Below are 13,561 nucleotides of genomic sequence, written 5' to 3'. Positions count from 1 at the left end.
TTCTTAAAATCCTCGAGTGTCGCTTAAGCCATTATCGAGAAAAGATCACGACTCGTGATAAAGAGTAAACTCTAACCGCGTGGAGGAGAAAAACGATGGCCATCTGGAATGAAGCCGAGTGGCCGTGAGATGAACAGAAGCGGCGTTACGCTTAAGGTAAAAAGAAGCCGGAATGCGAATCGGTAGAGAAAGGAACCGGTTGTTTTGGCGAAGGTTATTTTCCGGATGGACGACCTCGTCTACTTCGCTATACTTCGGGGAGAAATCTTCCTCTCTTGTTTAAGGAGACTTTTCTTTCTCTCTTTCCTTTTTTTCCCCCGGTACTCGACTACCCTGGACATTTATTAGACAAACATTATTCGCCCACGTCTCTCATCCCCTATTTTTGTTTGTCCGCCCTTTTTTTCTATTCGAAACAAACCTGGATGTACATACACATATACATATATATGCTACGTTGCTACGAAAACGGAGAGAGAATTCAGCGGAGGATCTGAATCTCGTGTTACGAGCATTTGTTTGCTCGCCGTTTTCGTTCGTGGGCGTGTTTAAGTAAGGGGGAGGATATATTTAAGCAAGGAGATCGTTGATAGATCGTTGTAAATAATTGTTTTCGGTGTTTCGGTCGGTAAACCGATAATATATCGAGATTAACGTATCACGGTCAAATTAATCGATGTTGTTTCAGATATGAAACCTTAACTTTATTTCTGTGTACGAAATGTTCATCGTTGGCGAAGAAGAAACGATGGGAGGGGAAAGATTCGTGATTTATCACACTGTTGCCGGCCGTATAGTATACGTATGCGTGTCTAACAAATATTTGCAAGAATTTCATTTTAAACCTTACGATTTACTCGTTAATTAAGGTGATTTTCTTTTCTTTCTTTATTGTAAAATTATATTTATTTGTAATTTTATGTGAAAATTTTCTTTTTTTTTTTGTATTTTTCTTCCTTCGGATCGCCACACACGAGCAAATACACTGAAATAGAATTCGTTCTCTCTGACAAATCGTTTATCGATAAACAAAGAATCCATAATCATTGAACTTATAAATTTTTAACAATAGTTTACTATTTTTAACGATATAATTCAATTAATATCGCAATAATGAAATTTGCGAAGCGTGAAACTCTTGATATTAAAGTCTTTTTTTGAATTATCCCGATATCTCGATTGGTTACCGAGATACAAGAACTCGAACTTTCCACAACAAGTAAGACGGATCGTGAATGGCCTCGCGAACAGCTGGCTTATACTTCTTTCCTGGAAACGCGTACTACGTCCTTCCAGGAATCGTATATTATCGTTTTTCGTAGAGATCGCGTCTGTCGCTTGTCTCAAGTTTGGGATAGGTTAGTGAGAGGTGCGAACGAGAGATCCGAGCGATGCGACGAGGATAGAAATAGTAAGCGATTAAAAAACATCGTTTTCTTTACGCGACGATATCTCGGGAACGAGAAATCGTATTGAGATAAACTAAGAAATGTTTTAAAGAGACAACTTCCGCGCTTCCAATGATCGTTTATTCGTTGATCGAGAGTTATTATCTTGGGAGTACTAACGATTCAAATTTTTTCTAATTTTAATACAGTTTAACGGGATCCAAGACAAATAATCGAAAACTTGCTTTTCCTTTACGCGACGATATCTCGGGAACCGACAGTCGTATTGAGATAAGTGAGAAAGTATTGTAAAGAGCAAGGTTTCACGCTTCTATGGTGTTTCATTTATTGATTAAAAATCGTTAGTTTCGGAGATACAACGGTTTAAATTTTAGTAGAATTTAAGTAAGAATTTTGAAGTAAACTATTGACAAATATATTTATTTTTTTTTTTTGAAGAATGTTATTAATGATACGTTTCATAATTTCTCGATACATATGTGCACGTAATATCCTGTTTTGTAACACGAGAAACACGTATTCGCATTTCACAAACTCGGATTTAAAATTACCAAGATTTTAACTTATAAACAAAAACGTAGGATATAAAGAAAAGATCGTAAAAACTTGAAACAATTTTATTTTCTTAATTAATCAAATACGATGAAATTTACTTCTCGCAAAGAATTTTTCCCTTTATAATTTCTCCGAATCAACAAAAAGCAATTCACAATGTTCGTTTCACTCGATCAAGATTTTAAACTCCATATAGCTCACGGTTGTTACGTTTTAAACAGCCGTTTGTAACACAAATAATAACGGCTCGATTTCATAAGACAAAATGTTAATAATGAATTGTGACACGCTCGAAAACACGTAACGAAGCCAAGCTTCGGTCGGGGAAAATTGCGTACACGTCTCTCGTCGAGACGTTTCATCATCCGCAAGTTTCTCCATTAATGCGTCTTTCGAAGTTGCGTTTACGCGAAGATACATACAGATCGGGCTTGGAATGATACAGCGGGATCGCAGCGGGATACTGCGCGCGTGAATAATGCTGTTTACCGAGAAAACATCGAGCGCAATGCGAACGACATTCGCGCGCCGTGAAACGTGACGCGAAATCCTTCCAACGGTGACAAGTGAACGGCTGGAACGATGTTTTCGAGAGTACAATAAAAAGAAATTTAAAATTCGATCGCGAATGTGGGGGGAAAATTAAAAGAAACGCGTGAAGATAAATTTTTCTTTTTCTTTTTTTCTGGTTTCTGACGGATTTTCAGTGAATATCCGAATCGAACGGAATGAAATTTACTTAAAAATTAAAAAAAGAATTTAACTCGTAAAAATTTGTTAAACATGAATACTCGAAAGAAATTTAATAAGGACGAATAGAAATGTAACTAGATCTGTAGACAATTTCATCAATCGATTAACACTTATTTATTTTTTTTTCGAGTTATGAATAATTTAAATTTACGCTAAATGAAATAAAATGGGGAGAGAACAAACGATCTGTTGAGCGCGATAGAGATAAGGAAAATAAAATTAAACGTGTCTCGTTTCATCTCCGTCTCGCTTCATCTCATGCAAATTTTAATACACATTTATGTACAAAATTCCTCAAAATGTAATTTTTAATTTGGATTTATTCTGGACTATCAACACATTTATTCAGTTCAAATTCTATTTTTCCATCTACTTTCAAAAAATTACTAATCGTCAAATCAATAATACATTTCAGAATGATCAATATAATACTTGAATAACAACGCTTGCTCAATCTTTCAACCGATCTACACAAACACGACAACAAAGCAACCCTCAACAACTCAGAAATGATCCCTCCACGTCGCATTAAAATATACTAATCACCTCTAACGATATCGTTCCCGAAAGACGAGTTTCCGTTGGTTAGACCGCGTTTTCCGGCACGATACCGGCCGAGAAACAAGGATCCAATTAAGGAAGCGAAGTTCGCACACCTTAACCGAGGTAACACGCGCCCTTCCAAACGATAAATCACGGATACGGGCGCTTTCCTATCCTACATCCAGTGGCCAATAATTGTCCGAAATAACGCGATTACGCGCGATGATTTATTATTAGCCGATGCGTCGGGGCATTCCATCAGGATCGTTAGTCAGCATGGAACTCTTCGCGCGAGATGGAGGCTGCACAAACAATCAAGGGGGAGTTGGATCGTTGGATAATAATCGTAAACCGGGTAGCAACAATGGGGAACAAACGGCCGGCAAGATGTTCGTTACGTTTTCCCCTGACGCGTGTGTGTATTTTCGTGGCGGATGATGCGTTTAGTCTTTCTACCCAGTCTTCTTCTTCATTACGAGAGAAGATCTATATTGTAGAATTCGAGAGGAGGGGATACGATGAGTTTGTTCTCGTGGATTTTAAAATTAGTGTTTTTGGAAAAATATTATTGATTGATTTGTTAAGAATCTAGGAATAATTTATCAATTTTTTATTAATTTTTGTCGAATCTAATTTTTAAGAAGCCACTAAAAGTTCTATAATGAATCAAAACAATCGATGAAATTACATAAAAAATTATCCATGATTAGAAAGCGTTTTTTTGACGTCAAATCAATATCAATATCAATAATATTAATCTAGTACTATATAACTAATAATTGTTTTCTCTAAATTATGCTGTTAAATTGATGGATAATTTTTTTTTTCAATTCTTTTCAAAATTTTATGAGGACAAACAAAAGTATTATTGATACTATGAGCATGAAAATATAAAATAATCGTATAAAATTTTGAAAATTTTGTTAACATCAAAAAGAAAAAAATCTGATTCTCTTGTATCATTTATACTTATATATTACTTATAACGAGATAACTTAAATTTACCATCTTTCGACTTTAACAATTTGATGCATTCGAGATTAATTCATAGAGCAGTCAAATCATTCCACTCGATTTCGCCTCTTCGAATAAAAAATTACAAAAAAAAAACTCTGCTCAATCCACGGAGTACTGTAACGAAATTAAAAAGGAATAACGCGATGAAAGGAAAAATCACGCAACGTGGTGATTAATTTAATCGCGGGGGAAAATGAAATTTCGGCTTGCGTGATTCTCGAAACGATACCATAACGTGGCAAGTAAACACGACTAGCGACGCGTTTAACACGGCGCTGGCGAAATTGAAATATAATCGAGACTGTAATTAAGGCGGTGTTTGCGTCATTAATATTAAACGCGCCATGGCGTTTGAATGTATTATTGTAAAATCTGATCAATGTTCAGAACGGTTGTTTTGTTCACAAAAAAAAAAAACAGAAATTAATCTAACCCTCGTGCAAACTTTCATTTGTCCACGAGACGAATATGCGAACACGTATAAAAATCGTGTTTCTTGTCTTAGAATAATTTGATTTTTGAATAATTAAATACTAATAAGAAAATATTTCGTAAATGATACTCTAATCTAATTTTTAGAAACATTAATGCTTAAATTATTGTTACATTAAAATCAAATATTAGAAAAATATAAGTATTTAATTACGTTTTACAATTTCTTATAAAAGTTTAATCAAAGAAATATAAAATATAACGTAATAATATCCACGAAAATTACTTTAACTTTGCGATATAAAATTTAGATAAAACTATCTTTTTAAAGGGCAATTCTAGACTAGAACGATATCTATTTCGGGAGACAACTTTGATCTGATTTCAAAGTTTCGCGAAACAAAGCAAAATCGACCGAGCTCGTGATTAATGATATCTTAATTACACGCAAAATATGTTAGAGATAATACTTCGTAACGAGTGTTCAGGGAATTGCAGAGACAACAAATAAGTACTTACACGCTATCTATATCCGTTGTGTCAAATCTGAATTATTATAGTCGTAATATAAGTTGTTCGTTATTATCATGAACATTACGTGTCATAAAGATCAGATATAAGTATCTGCAACTTCATCAACTTCAACAATCTCGTAGTTAATATTTTGTATTTTCACAAGGATAAATAATAATTTGTCATCTATTTAAAACGAAATTTAAAAAATTAACTTTTAACTTGTGCAACTAATATCAGCCAGATATCTTAATTGTTATTGGGGATAAAAAAAAAAATATATATCAGACCAATGTAATTTGCTATAAATAGTTTTTTGATATGTGCACGAATAGAGGTCACACGAAAGTCAAAAGTTTTTTTTAAACGGAATGATACGTTCTTTTACGTATCATCCAATAGTTTTAAGATGCGTATAATGATTCAAAGTTATTCAAGATCGATTGAAAATTAACTGCGAAAGAGAATATAAACTATTATTTCGTATTACATTTTATTAATATGTATAATATAATAGCACAATAATATATGAACATGACGTATGAAAAAAAAACAGTCTGAAATACATTATTAAATATATATTCCAATATGTAATTCTTACATTTCGAAACAAAAAAATAAAAATAAATATCAAAAGTAGCTACACATTTTCAAAAATTGCGCGCAAGAAAGATCGGAAAGAATTTGAAACCGATACTCGATTTAATACATTCGTCTCCTTCTCTTTAAAAAATTCTAAATTTTTAACTCGAACAAGTGGTGCTTTATGGCCCATCTGTCCTCATCCGTGTTATTTATCCGCGCGATTTGAAAATAATCGAAAATGAATGGCACAGGCGAGGATACAAAGAATGACGAAATTTATCGAAAATTAGAGCCGACCGTTTCGAACAATCTATAGTCCATTCCAAAGGGATCTAAATAAAAGATGTAAATATTTTTAACTTGGCACACACGAAACCCGTCCCGCCTACCATCAACTGGATCAAAATGGACCTACACCTGTTGGGGAAACTATGCCCATTAATCACCGATACCGTCATAAGTGTATCCTTCGTTTAAACTATTTTTGCAACAATAATGCCCACACCGAGCCGCGGTTAATCCGGGACCCTTTCACTATCGGCCATTTTTCCAACGCGTAAACCGTTTTCCCGCTCGCGCAACAATGCGAGCGGAGTGCCACCTTCGCGGAATGCAAAGTGTCAAGTCGTAAATAACGCTGGTATTATTTATGGAGGCTGTGGCGACAATCGTAGAATCGAGAACAGGACATTCTCTCTCGCGAAACAGGAATGGAAAAATGGGCAAAAATTGCAGGGGACGGTGACTGCGATACGACAGTAAATTTTACTTCGCGCTTCGAACGCGAGGATAAATGATCTCGATAAGGTTATGGAACGTGAGTATATTTTCCTATTTCTCCCCTGATATCTTGCTGTTTCGATAAAATTTAAAAAGAGAGAAAAAAAAATAGGAAATCGATGGGTATGGAATATGCGATGGAAAATTATTAGAGGTACTTTTTAATTTTTATTTTGACGTTATAAAAATATTTATATTTTCGTTTGAAAATTTTAGGATGTAATTCTAAATTAATTCTAAATTGAATTATTCGTTAATAAGTAATTTTCCTACGAATCACAAATATAAACTTTTTTCAGTTATATTTAATAACTGAACTTTGTGGATCTTTATGGAAATGCGTATATACTTTTCATATTTTCTCATACGTTTTATATAAATGTTACGAATAAAACTTGATCATAATATTGAAAATTGGTAGAATTCTTTATCCGTAGAAGCATCAGATATCCTACTGAAACGTGTATTGTACTCATATCTTTTTTCCGTGCAATATTTTCAGATAAACAACTCGTACGACATTATACAATTTTATACATATAAATCTAACAAATGTACATTTTTTACATTGACAAATATCTGAACTATATAAAAATGCATTAATAACAATATCAATTACAATTTTTCAAAACTACTTTCACATTTTCGCATTTCTCCTTTAATCTCGAATTAATCATGCCCGATTTTCGTTTTCGAAACTTGTACCACCATTATTTCCACCGCCATCTTGGTGAAATTAATCAATCACCGTGAGAACCGTGCAGAAAATCCTCCACGATCGAAAGCTCGTCGCTCTGAAAGACAGACGAGCGCCACCGCGTCGCAATCACTCGCCGTGTTTCCCGCATTTAATCGTGCAAATAAAATCTAATTCCAATCTATCCGTCGCAACAAAGCCGACGACATTAGCCAGCCGCTTCCGTTTCCACCGTGGAAATAAATCTCGCGTCGTCTCGGCCGGGATTAGGATACCGGCGAAGAATCGGTCATTCCCTTTTCTTTTCGAGCTCTTCATTTTACGCGCCTTCTTCGAGGGATAATATGGAGGAGGAAGAATAGAAGGAGAAGAGGGAGGAGTGGAACAAACTGCCAGAATAAGAAAGGGGAAAGGAGAATTCTATCCTTGGAATCGAAGCACCTGAGCTTGTCTCACAAGAGACACCATAGTCACCGTTCGATTTATGGAATTTCTTCGAGTTTCGATGTTTCTTGAGATCAATGGAATGTATCTAAATTTTAATATTTCTCGTACATGTTTCTCCACGAAAAAATTTATTGGGAAAGAATATTAATATTATTTCTTAACTGCATTATTTTCGAAATATTAAAGTATACCATCATCTTTGAAATTTTTGAAAATTGTTAATATTACATCGTTAAAAATAGCTTTGACGTTTATAAAGTTCATCGAAAATAATATCGAGTTTAATCATAAAGTTAAAATTATTACAAGAATTTTTTAATTGAGTACATTTAGTGCATTTAGACGCTAAATTCAAAGCAGTATTATTTATCTTTTGAAATGGTTTTGTGTACAATAACATAATAATTTAAATATTCAAGTAATATATTCAGATTATCGTTAAATTTAATATCGGTGAAAAACATCAATGATTTTGAAAACATGTAAAAATTTAGTATGAATGGAATAGTAATAGATTCGTTTTCTATTTAAAAAATTTAAAGATTCTCGGCCTAACCTGCCACGATAATATAAAAATAACCGTACGATCAATTACTTATCGATTATTAACGAATTTGATCGAATATTCTATCGAATTTCACAACATTTTTACGAAACCTCACTTCGAAATTAATCATTCTCACAAGATACAACCTTATAACGCTCAATTATACGAAATTATTAATATCACTCTAGAAATCAGACTATACAAATACACCACAATATGCAAAGACAAACGCATAATAATTTACGACATTAGCGACATCGTGAATAATTTACGAGTCCATTATATTTCGATTTTTCTGAGAAACGTATTATTGGCGGCTCTCCTCCTAGTTTTTCATTCGCTTTTACAAGCTGACGACATTCCCGCTCGTTCCGCCGATAGGTTTTCTCGTGCTCGTAAAACCAGTCCTGTCTTTGGGGATAAAAAAAAAGAAAAAAAAAAAAAAGAAGAAGAAGAAAAACGAAAGACGACGGATAAAGCGTGTCGCGTATAACGTGGCCCTCGTCACGTCGCGTCATCTCGAAAACTGTAACGTGACAACCCTCGTGAAGAACGTGCGGATAAATATTTAGCCGAGGTCGACGCGGCGCACGTGGCTCGACTGATTTCCTTCGTCCCTCTCCTTTTCAAGACTCTCTTCGATATATCTCTTCTTCTGTTACACTTTTATTTTATTCCTTATTGGCACGAAATAGCGTTAAAAGGAAAAGGTCTGAGCGATATGAAATTGTTTAGTTCATTATAATGTGACTAATGCAAAATTTAAAAAATTTCAATTTTGTTAAAAATCATAAATATTTTTATTTTAAATTTTAATTTTAAATAGGACATTAAACAGGATAGCTTTTATTCGAGGCATACTCTTTTGCAAATTCTTTTCCCATTTCCCTTCATATAAAATATATTCTTCAATTTATTGAGAATAAATTTGATTAGATTTTCGTGGATTGTAGAGAGATCAATTTTCGTGGATTGTAGAGAGATCAATTTTTATATATAACATGGAAATTAGTAGGATAATAAAATTAATAAATTTTATCATAGATAATCTTTCATTCTCAGCACAATCAAATCAATTTTAATTTATTAATGTAATCTAATTATTTACTACTTTCGACACGAATAATATTTGAAATATAATATGAATCTATTTCTAATAAATACAAATATATTCTAATGTATTATTAATACAATTCTTATTAATAATACTAAAAAGATTTTAACAATTCTATTAACAATCTTTAAATAAAAATTGTTTTGGAACAATATTATCACCTAATAAATTATTCGAAAACAGAATTAATAATTTTTTTAGAGTAATAGTTAATATTGACTAGATACTTAATAATTTCCTTATTGTAATAAAAATCTATCTATTTAAATAACAAATATTTTTTTTACGAAAATAAGAAAAGATTTTATATTATGTTTATTTAGTGAGGTAAAATTGTTACAAATACTTCAGTGGTGACTGCGTTAGAGAAATACGAGAACGAGACGGAGAAGAGAAAATGTATAAATATAGTTTCAACTCTTATATCTAGTTATGTGCAGCATACTTTGTAAGGACCCACGTGGAAGTACGAAACTCGTATTCAATATAATTCGAATGGATTCAACAACGAAAGAGGATCGTATGATACTTCAATGCTGGGCATCAATATTAAAAACGAAATAATTTTCAATCGATTCTAGATAAATCAGAGTTTTTGATTGCATTCTACATCTATACAAATAACGTGTAAGCATTTTCTCCAAACCTAAGAAGAGTTACGTAAATTTCATAAATTCATAAATGTTATTACATACAATTGTTAAAATTTATTGGTTTCGAATTTCTAATCGTAATTTTATTATTCATACTAAATAAATCTCTTACCAAATAAACTTTTCAATTTCAAAATTTTATTATTCTAAAAATTATGAAAATCAATATTGTAACCAAAAGAAGAATAAAATTTAATATTTCGCCCTACTTTTAATCATCTTTACATTAATTACTCTCACCAAGCATATAATTATCCAACAATCTATAAGCAAATAAGAATCGAAGAGAAAAGAGTACAGCATCCCAAATTCCGTAATTCCAAATTTGTTTCAAGCATCGTTCGTAAAGGAACGATTGCGTATACACGGTTAACAAATTTCGATTTTTCGGTTAAAAGCCGTAGGAAAATGTGTGCGCCGTGTTAACAAAGCTCGATGCAAGTGATGCGCGCTGCGGAATCAGCTTGCGTAACGCACATGCACGATGCACGCCACGCCGGCTGACCCACATGCGCGATCTTTATTTAAACTTGGTTTCCTCCTCGACATCCTTCAGTACCGTCTTTCGGCTACAATTTCATTAAAAGAGTCATCGGTTTCGTGTTCGCGCTCCGCTTCACCTCACAATCGATCTCGAACCGTTGCGTAAAAGATGTAGAATTAGAGTACGCTTAAATTTGACGATGCCAAGGATCAGACGATGGGATTTTTCGAAGAAGGAAAGCTTTGACAAATTTCATGGGATGACGCGAATAAACATATCGTTAGCAATCGCACGGAATTTAATATATATAGGAAATAAAGTTTTTGATTAATTGTTTTTTGTTGAAAATCTTAAGTTATATAAATTCGTAGATAAAAAAGTAAACTATTTTATCCTTTTTAAATTTAAATTAGTGAACAGGTTTGAGAAAGTTTCTTGTAATCGAAAAATGATGTTTTCACGTGTAAAGGTTTACTTTATCACGTTGAAAAAAATTCGTACAGTGATATCCTCTCAATTTTATTTCAATTTCTCGACTACCTCCAACTAGTTAAAGTATTTGGAATTATCTTCGAACGAACGTAAAAGATTATTTGTTTGCTCTATTTTATCTACCGAATCTCTAGTAACCCCTAACTTGAAGTATTTGGAAGACGATCAAATAGATGAAAATTATTTACACGATAAAGATGTACCTCTAACATTATAGATACTCCGTTATTCTAAATACTCGTGCAATTGTTCAAACAACTTCACAATCGCACAGATGCGCAAATGTCGTGCAAAACGTAATATCATATCGGATATTTTGTACATTTCGAAGATTCGAATTCCTCGCGCACGTAAACATCCGTATCCACTTACATTCATAAGTCTCGCGTGAGCAAATTTCCATAGGCTGAAACGGGCAGCAGATTTAACAAACAACGATTACAGGAGCTCAATACTCCCCTCCGCTCCCCGATGGGCAGAGCAATTCAAATTTATCGATACGCCATTAACCTACAAATTTCGCGATATATGCTTGATGCTTTTACACAGTGATTCTAAGAGCAATTGAACACAAACTGTTTACTCCATGGCCTTTTCAAAAATAGTTGCACACCACCCCGCGACCGAGTAGTTGTGTCCAGTTATTTGCAGCGCTCGTGAAACTGGGTTGCCTTGTTAAATCGCGCGTTAATCGTGTGTGCATCGGCGGCGCTCGGGGAAAATATTTTTCGATCGAATTGGAAGAAGAAAAAGCGGCCGATCATCGCGGCTGACAATTACGAGATAAAACTCGTCCGATGAATTTCTATTTCGAGCCTTCCTTTTCTTTTCTAGATTAAATAAATAACGAGATTATTTTTTTCTGAAAAAAAGAGTATATAGAATTCTCCAATTCTTTATTTTTCCCCGAACAGTGAAGAGTTTTAAGTATGTAAAATCGTAACACAACGTATGAGTGTTGATGATTTATCGGTAATCGAAGTATATCGTTTCATATAAATTGTTCGTGATAATTAAGGCTCTGCGTTTTTGTACGCCAATTTTTGTTTGGAATTTACTTTATATTTTATTTAGCAATAAAAGATGTAATTATTTAAATAAGAAAAACTAGATAAAATGTAATCAAGTAGTAATAATTATGCAAAATAAAGTAAAAATAAAGTAACAGAAATAGAAATAGAATTAAAGATAATTGAAGACTACAAGTTTTGGAACTTACAGTTTACAAACACTATTTCTTAAGTTATCGACATCGTTTCTATAGGAATTTCCAAAATGAATAATTTTCAGAACACGTGATGTTAAATTTTAATCAAATCATTCTTCTTTACCACCTTTAATCGCCCACATTTAAATAACGAGAATTCAGAACAATCTAAATTACGAAATCGGATTTTACGAAGAAAATGTAGAACCGAGGGACGATATTAACGGTCCCTCTAACGAAAAGTTAGTGAATTACACCCCAATTCGTACCAAACCTTTCCATACGCGATTCGTATTTCTAAAAAAAAAAAAAGAAAAGAAAAATCCAGCAGCAAAGTTTCGTCGCTTTTGCAGTGGGAACAATCCTAAAGGGTAAGTTTATTCGAGAAGGAGAGAAATGGGCGAGCAATGGAACGGAAGGAAAAGGCGGGCGAAATTCTCGCATAAATATAAGGACAATGTTCGTAATTCACGGGGAAATATTATTTAATCGTTCGAGAGAAGGAGCAACGAGATCGATATATCATTCGAGGGAAACGCGAGGTTAAAAAGAAGGGAACCGGCCAAACTTATGGCTTGTGTACGAGACGCCGGTATAAAATATGACGCCCCCAAAGCGCAGGTAGCGGAGCCGCACAGAGGCGGGTTTCAACTATTAAAATGGAATTTAGCCGCGACCGCGGGCGTATTTCACTTCGTAACTTACACCACTCTTGAAACGCGTTAAATAATACCGAAGCTCTGGTAACACGCTCCTAGCAACTTGTCAAATTATATTCGAGCAAACATCCGCCAAGAAACGTTCTTGATGATGTTCCTCTTACATCCGCGAATTAGTAACTTTCTTTTTCTTTTTGTCCGATTTTTTTAGAACGATTTGTGTCTTACAAATCAAAGTTGTTTACGAGCATGTTTCGGATGAAATTTCTATCTTTTCATTGCATCTGTTTGATTAAAGTAACTCGAGATTGTATACTTGGAACGAGGGAAGAGAAACGTTTCCGTTTTATATTTATATCGTTTAAATATGAATTTTTCCTTACGAATTTATAGATCGAGGATAGATTTTTAAATAAATAAAATTATCGGTTTATAAATTTTTATTCTATTAATAGGATGTTAGAAATTTTGAATATTTTGTATGCAATAAAATACGAAATTGTAATCTATCGATATTTAAAATAATTTATTTGTTTGATGAAAATTATCTGTTTCAATAAATAACTGCATTCTAACGTTATTTTATTTGCTCGTAAATATATTAAAAATTACAAACATATATATTTTTTTATATAAAATGTGATGACATAAATATGAAATGAGAATTCGAATTG

The 13,561-nt window shown here is 33.4% G+C and overlaps 1 protein-coding gene across 11 annotated transcripts in view; it reads right to left on the bottom strand.

Moving 5' to 3' along the window:
• Window positions 1-13,561, bottom strand: part of LOC108001347 (histone-lysine N-methyltransferase 2D) — a 681,552-nt gene that overhangs the window by 351,708 nt on the left and 316,283 nt on the right. The gene's annotated exons all lie outside the window — the stretch shown is intronic.

The sequence above is a fragment of the Apis cerana genome, linkage group LG5 (assembly GCF_029169275.1).
Source record: "Apis cerana isolate GH-2021 linkage group LG5, AcerK_1.0, whole genome shotgun sequence".
Taxonomy (NCBI): Eukaryota; Metazoa; Arthropoda; class Insecta; order Hymenoptera; family Apidae; genus Apis; species Apis cerana.
This window is presented reverse-complemented; position numbering and strand designations above follow the sequence as displayed.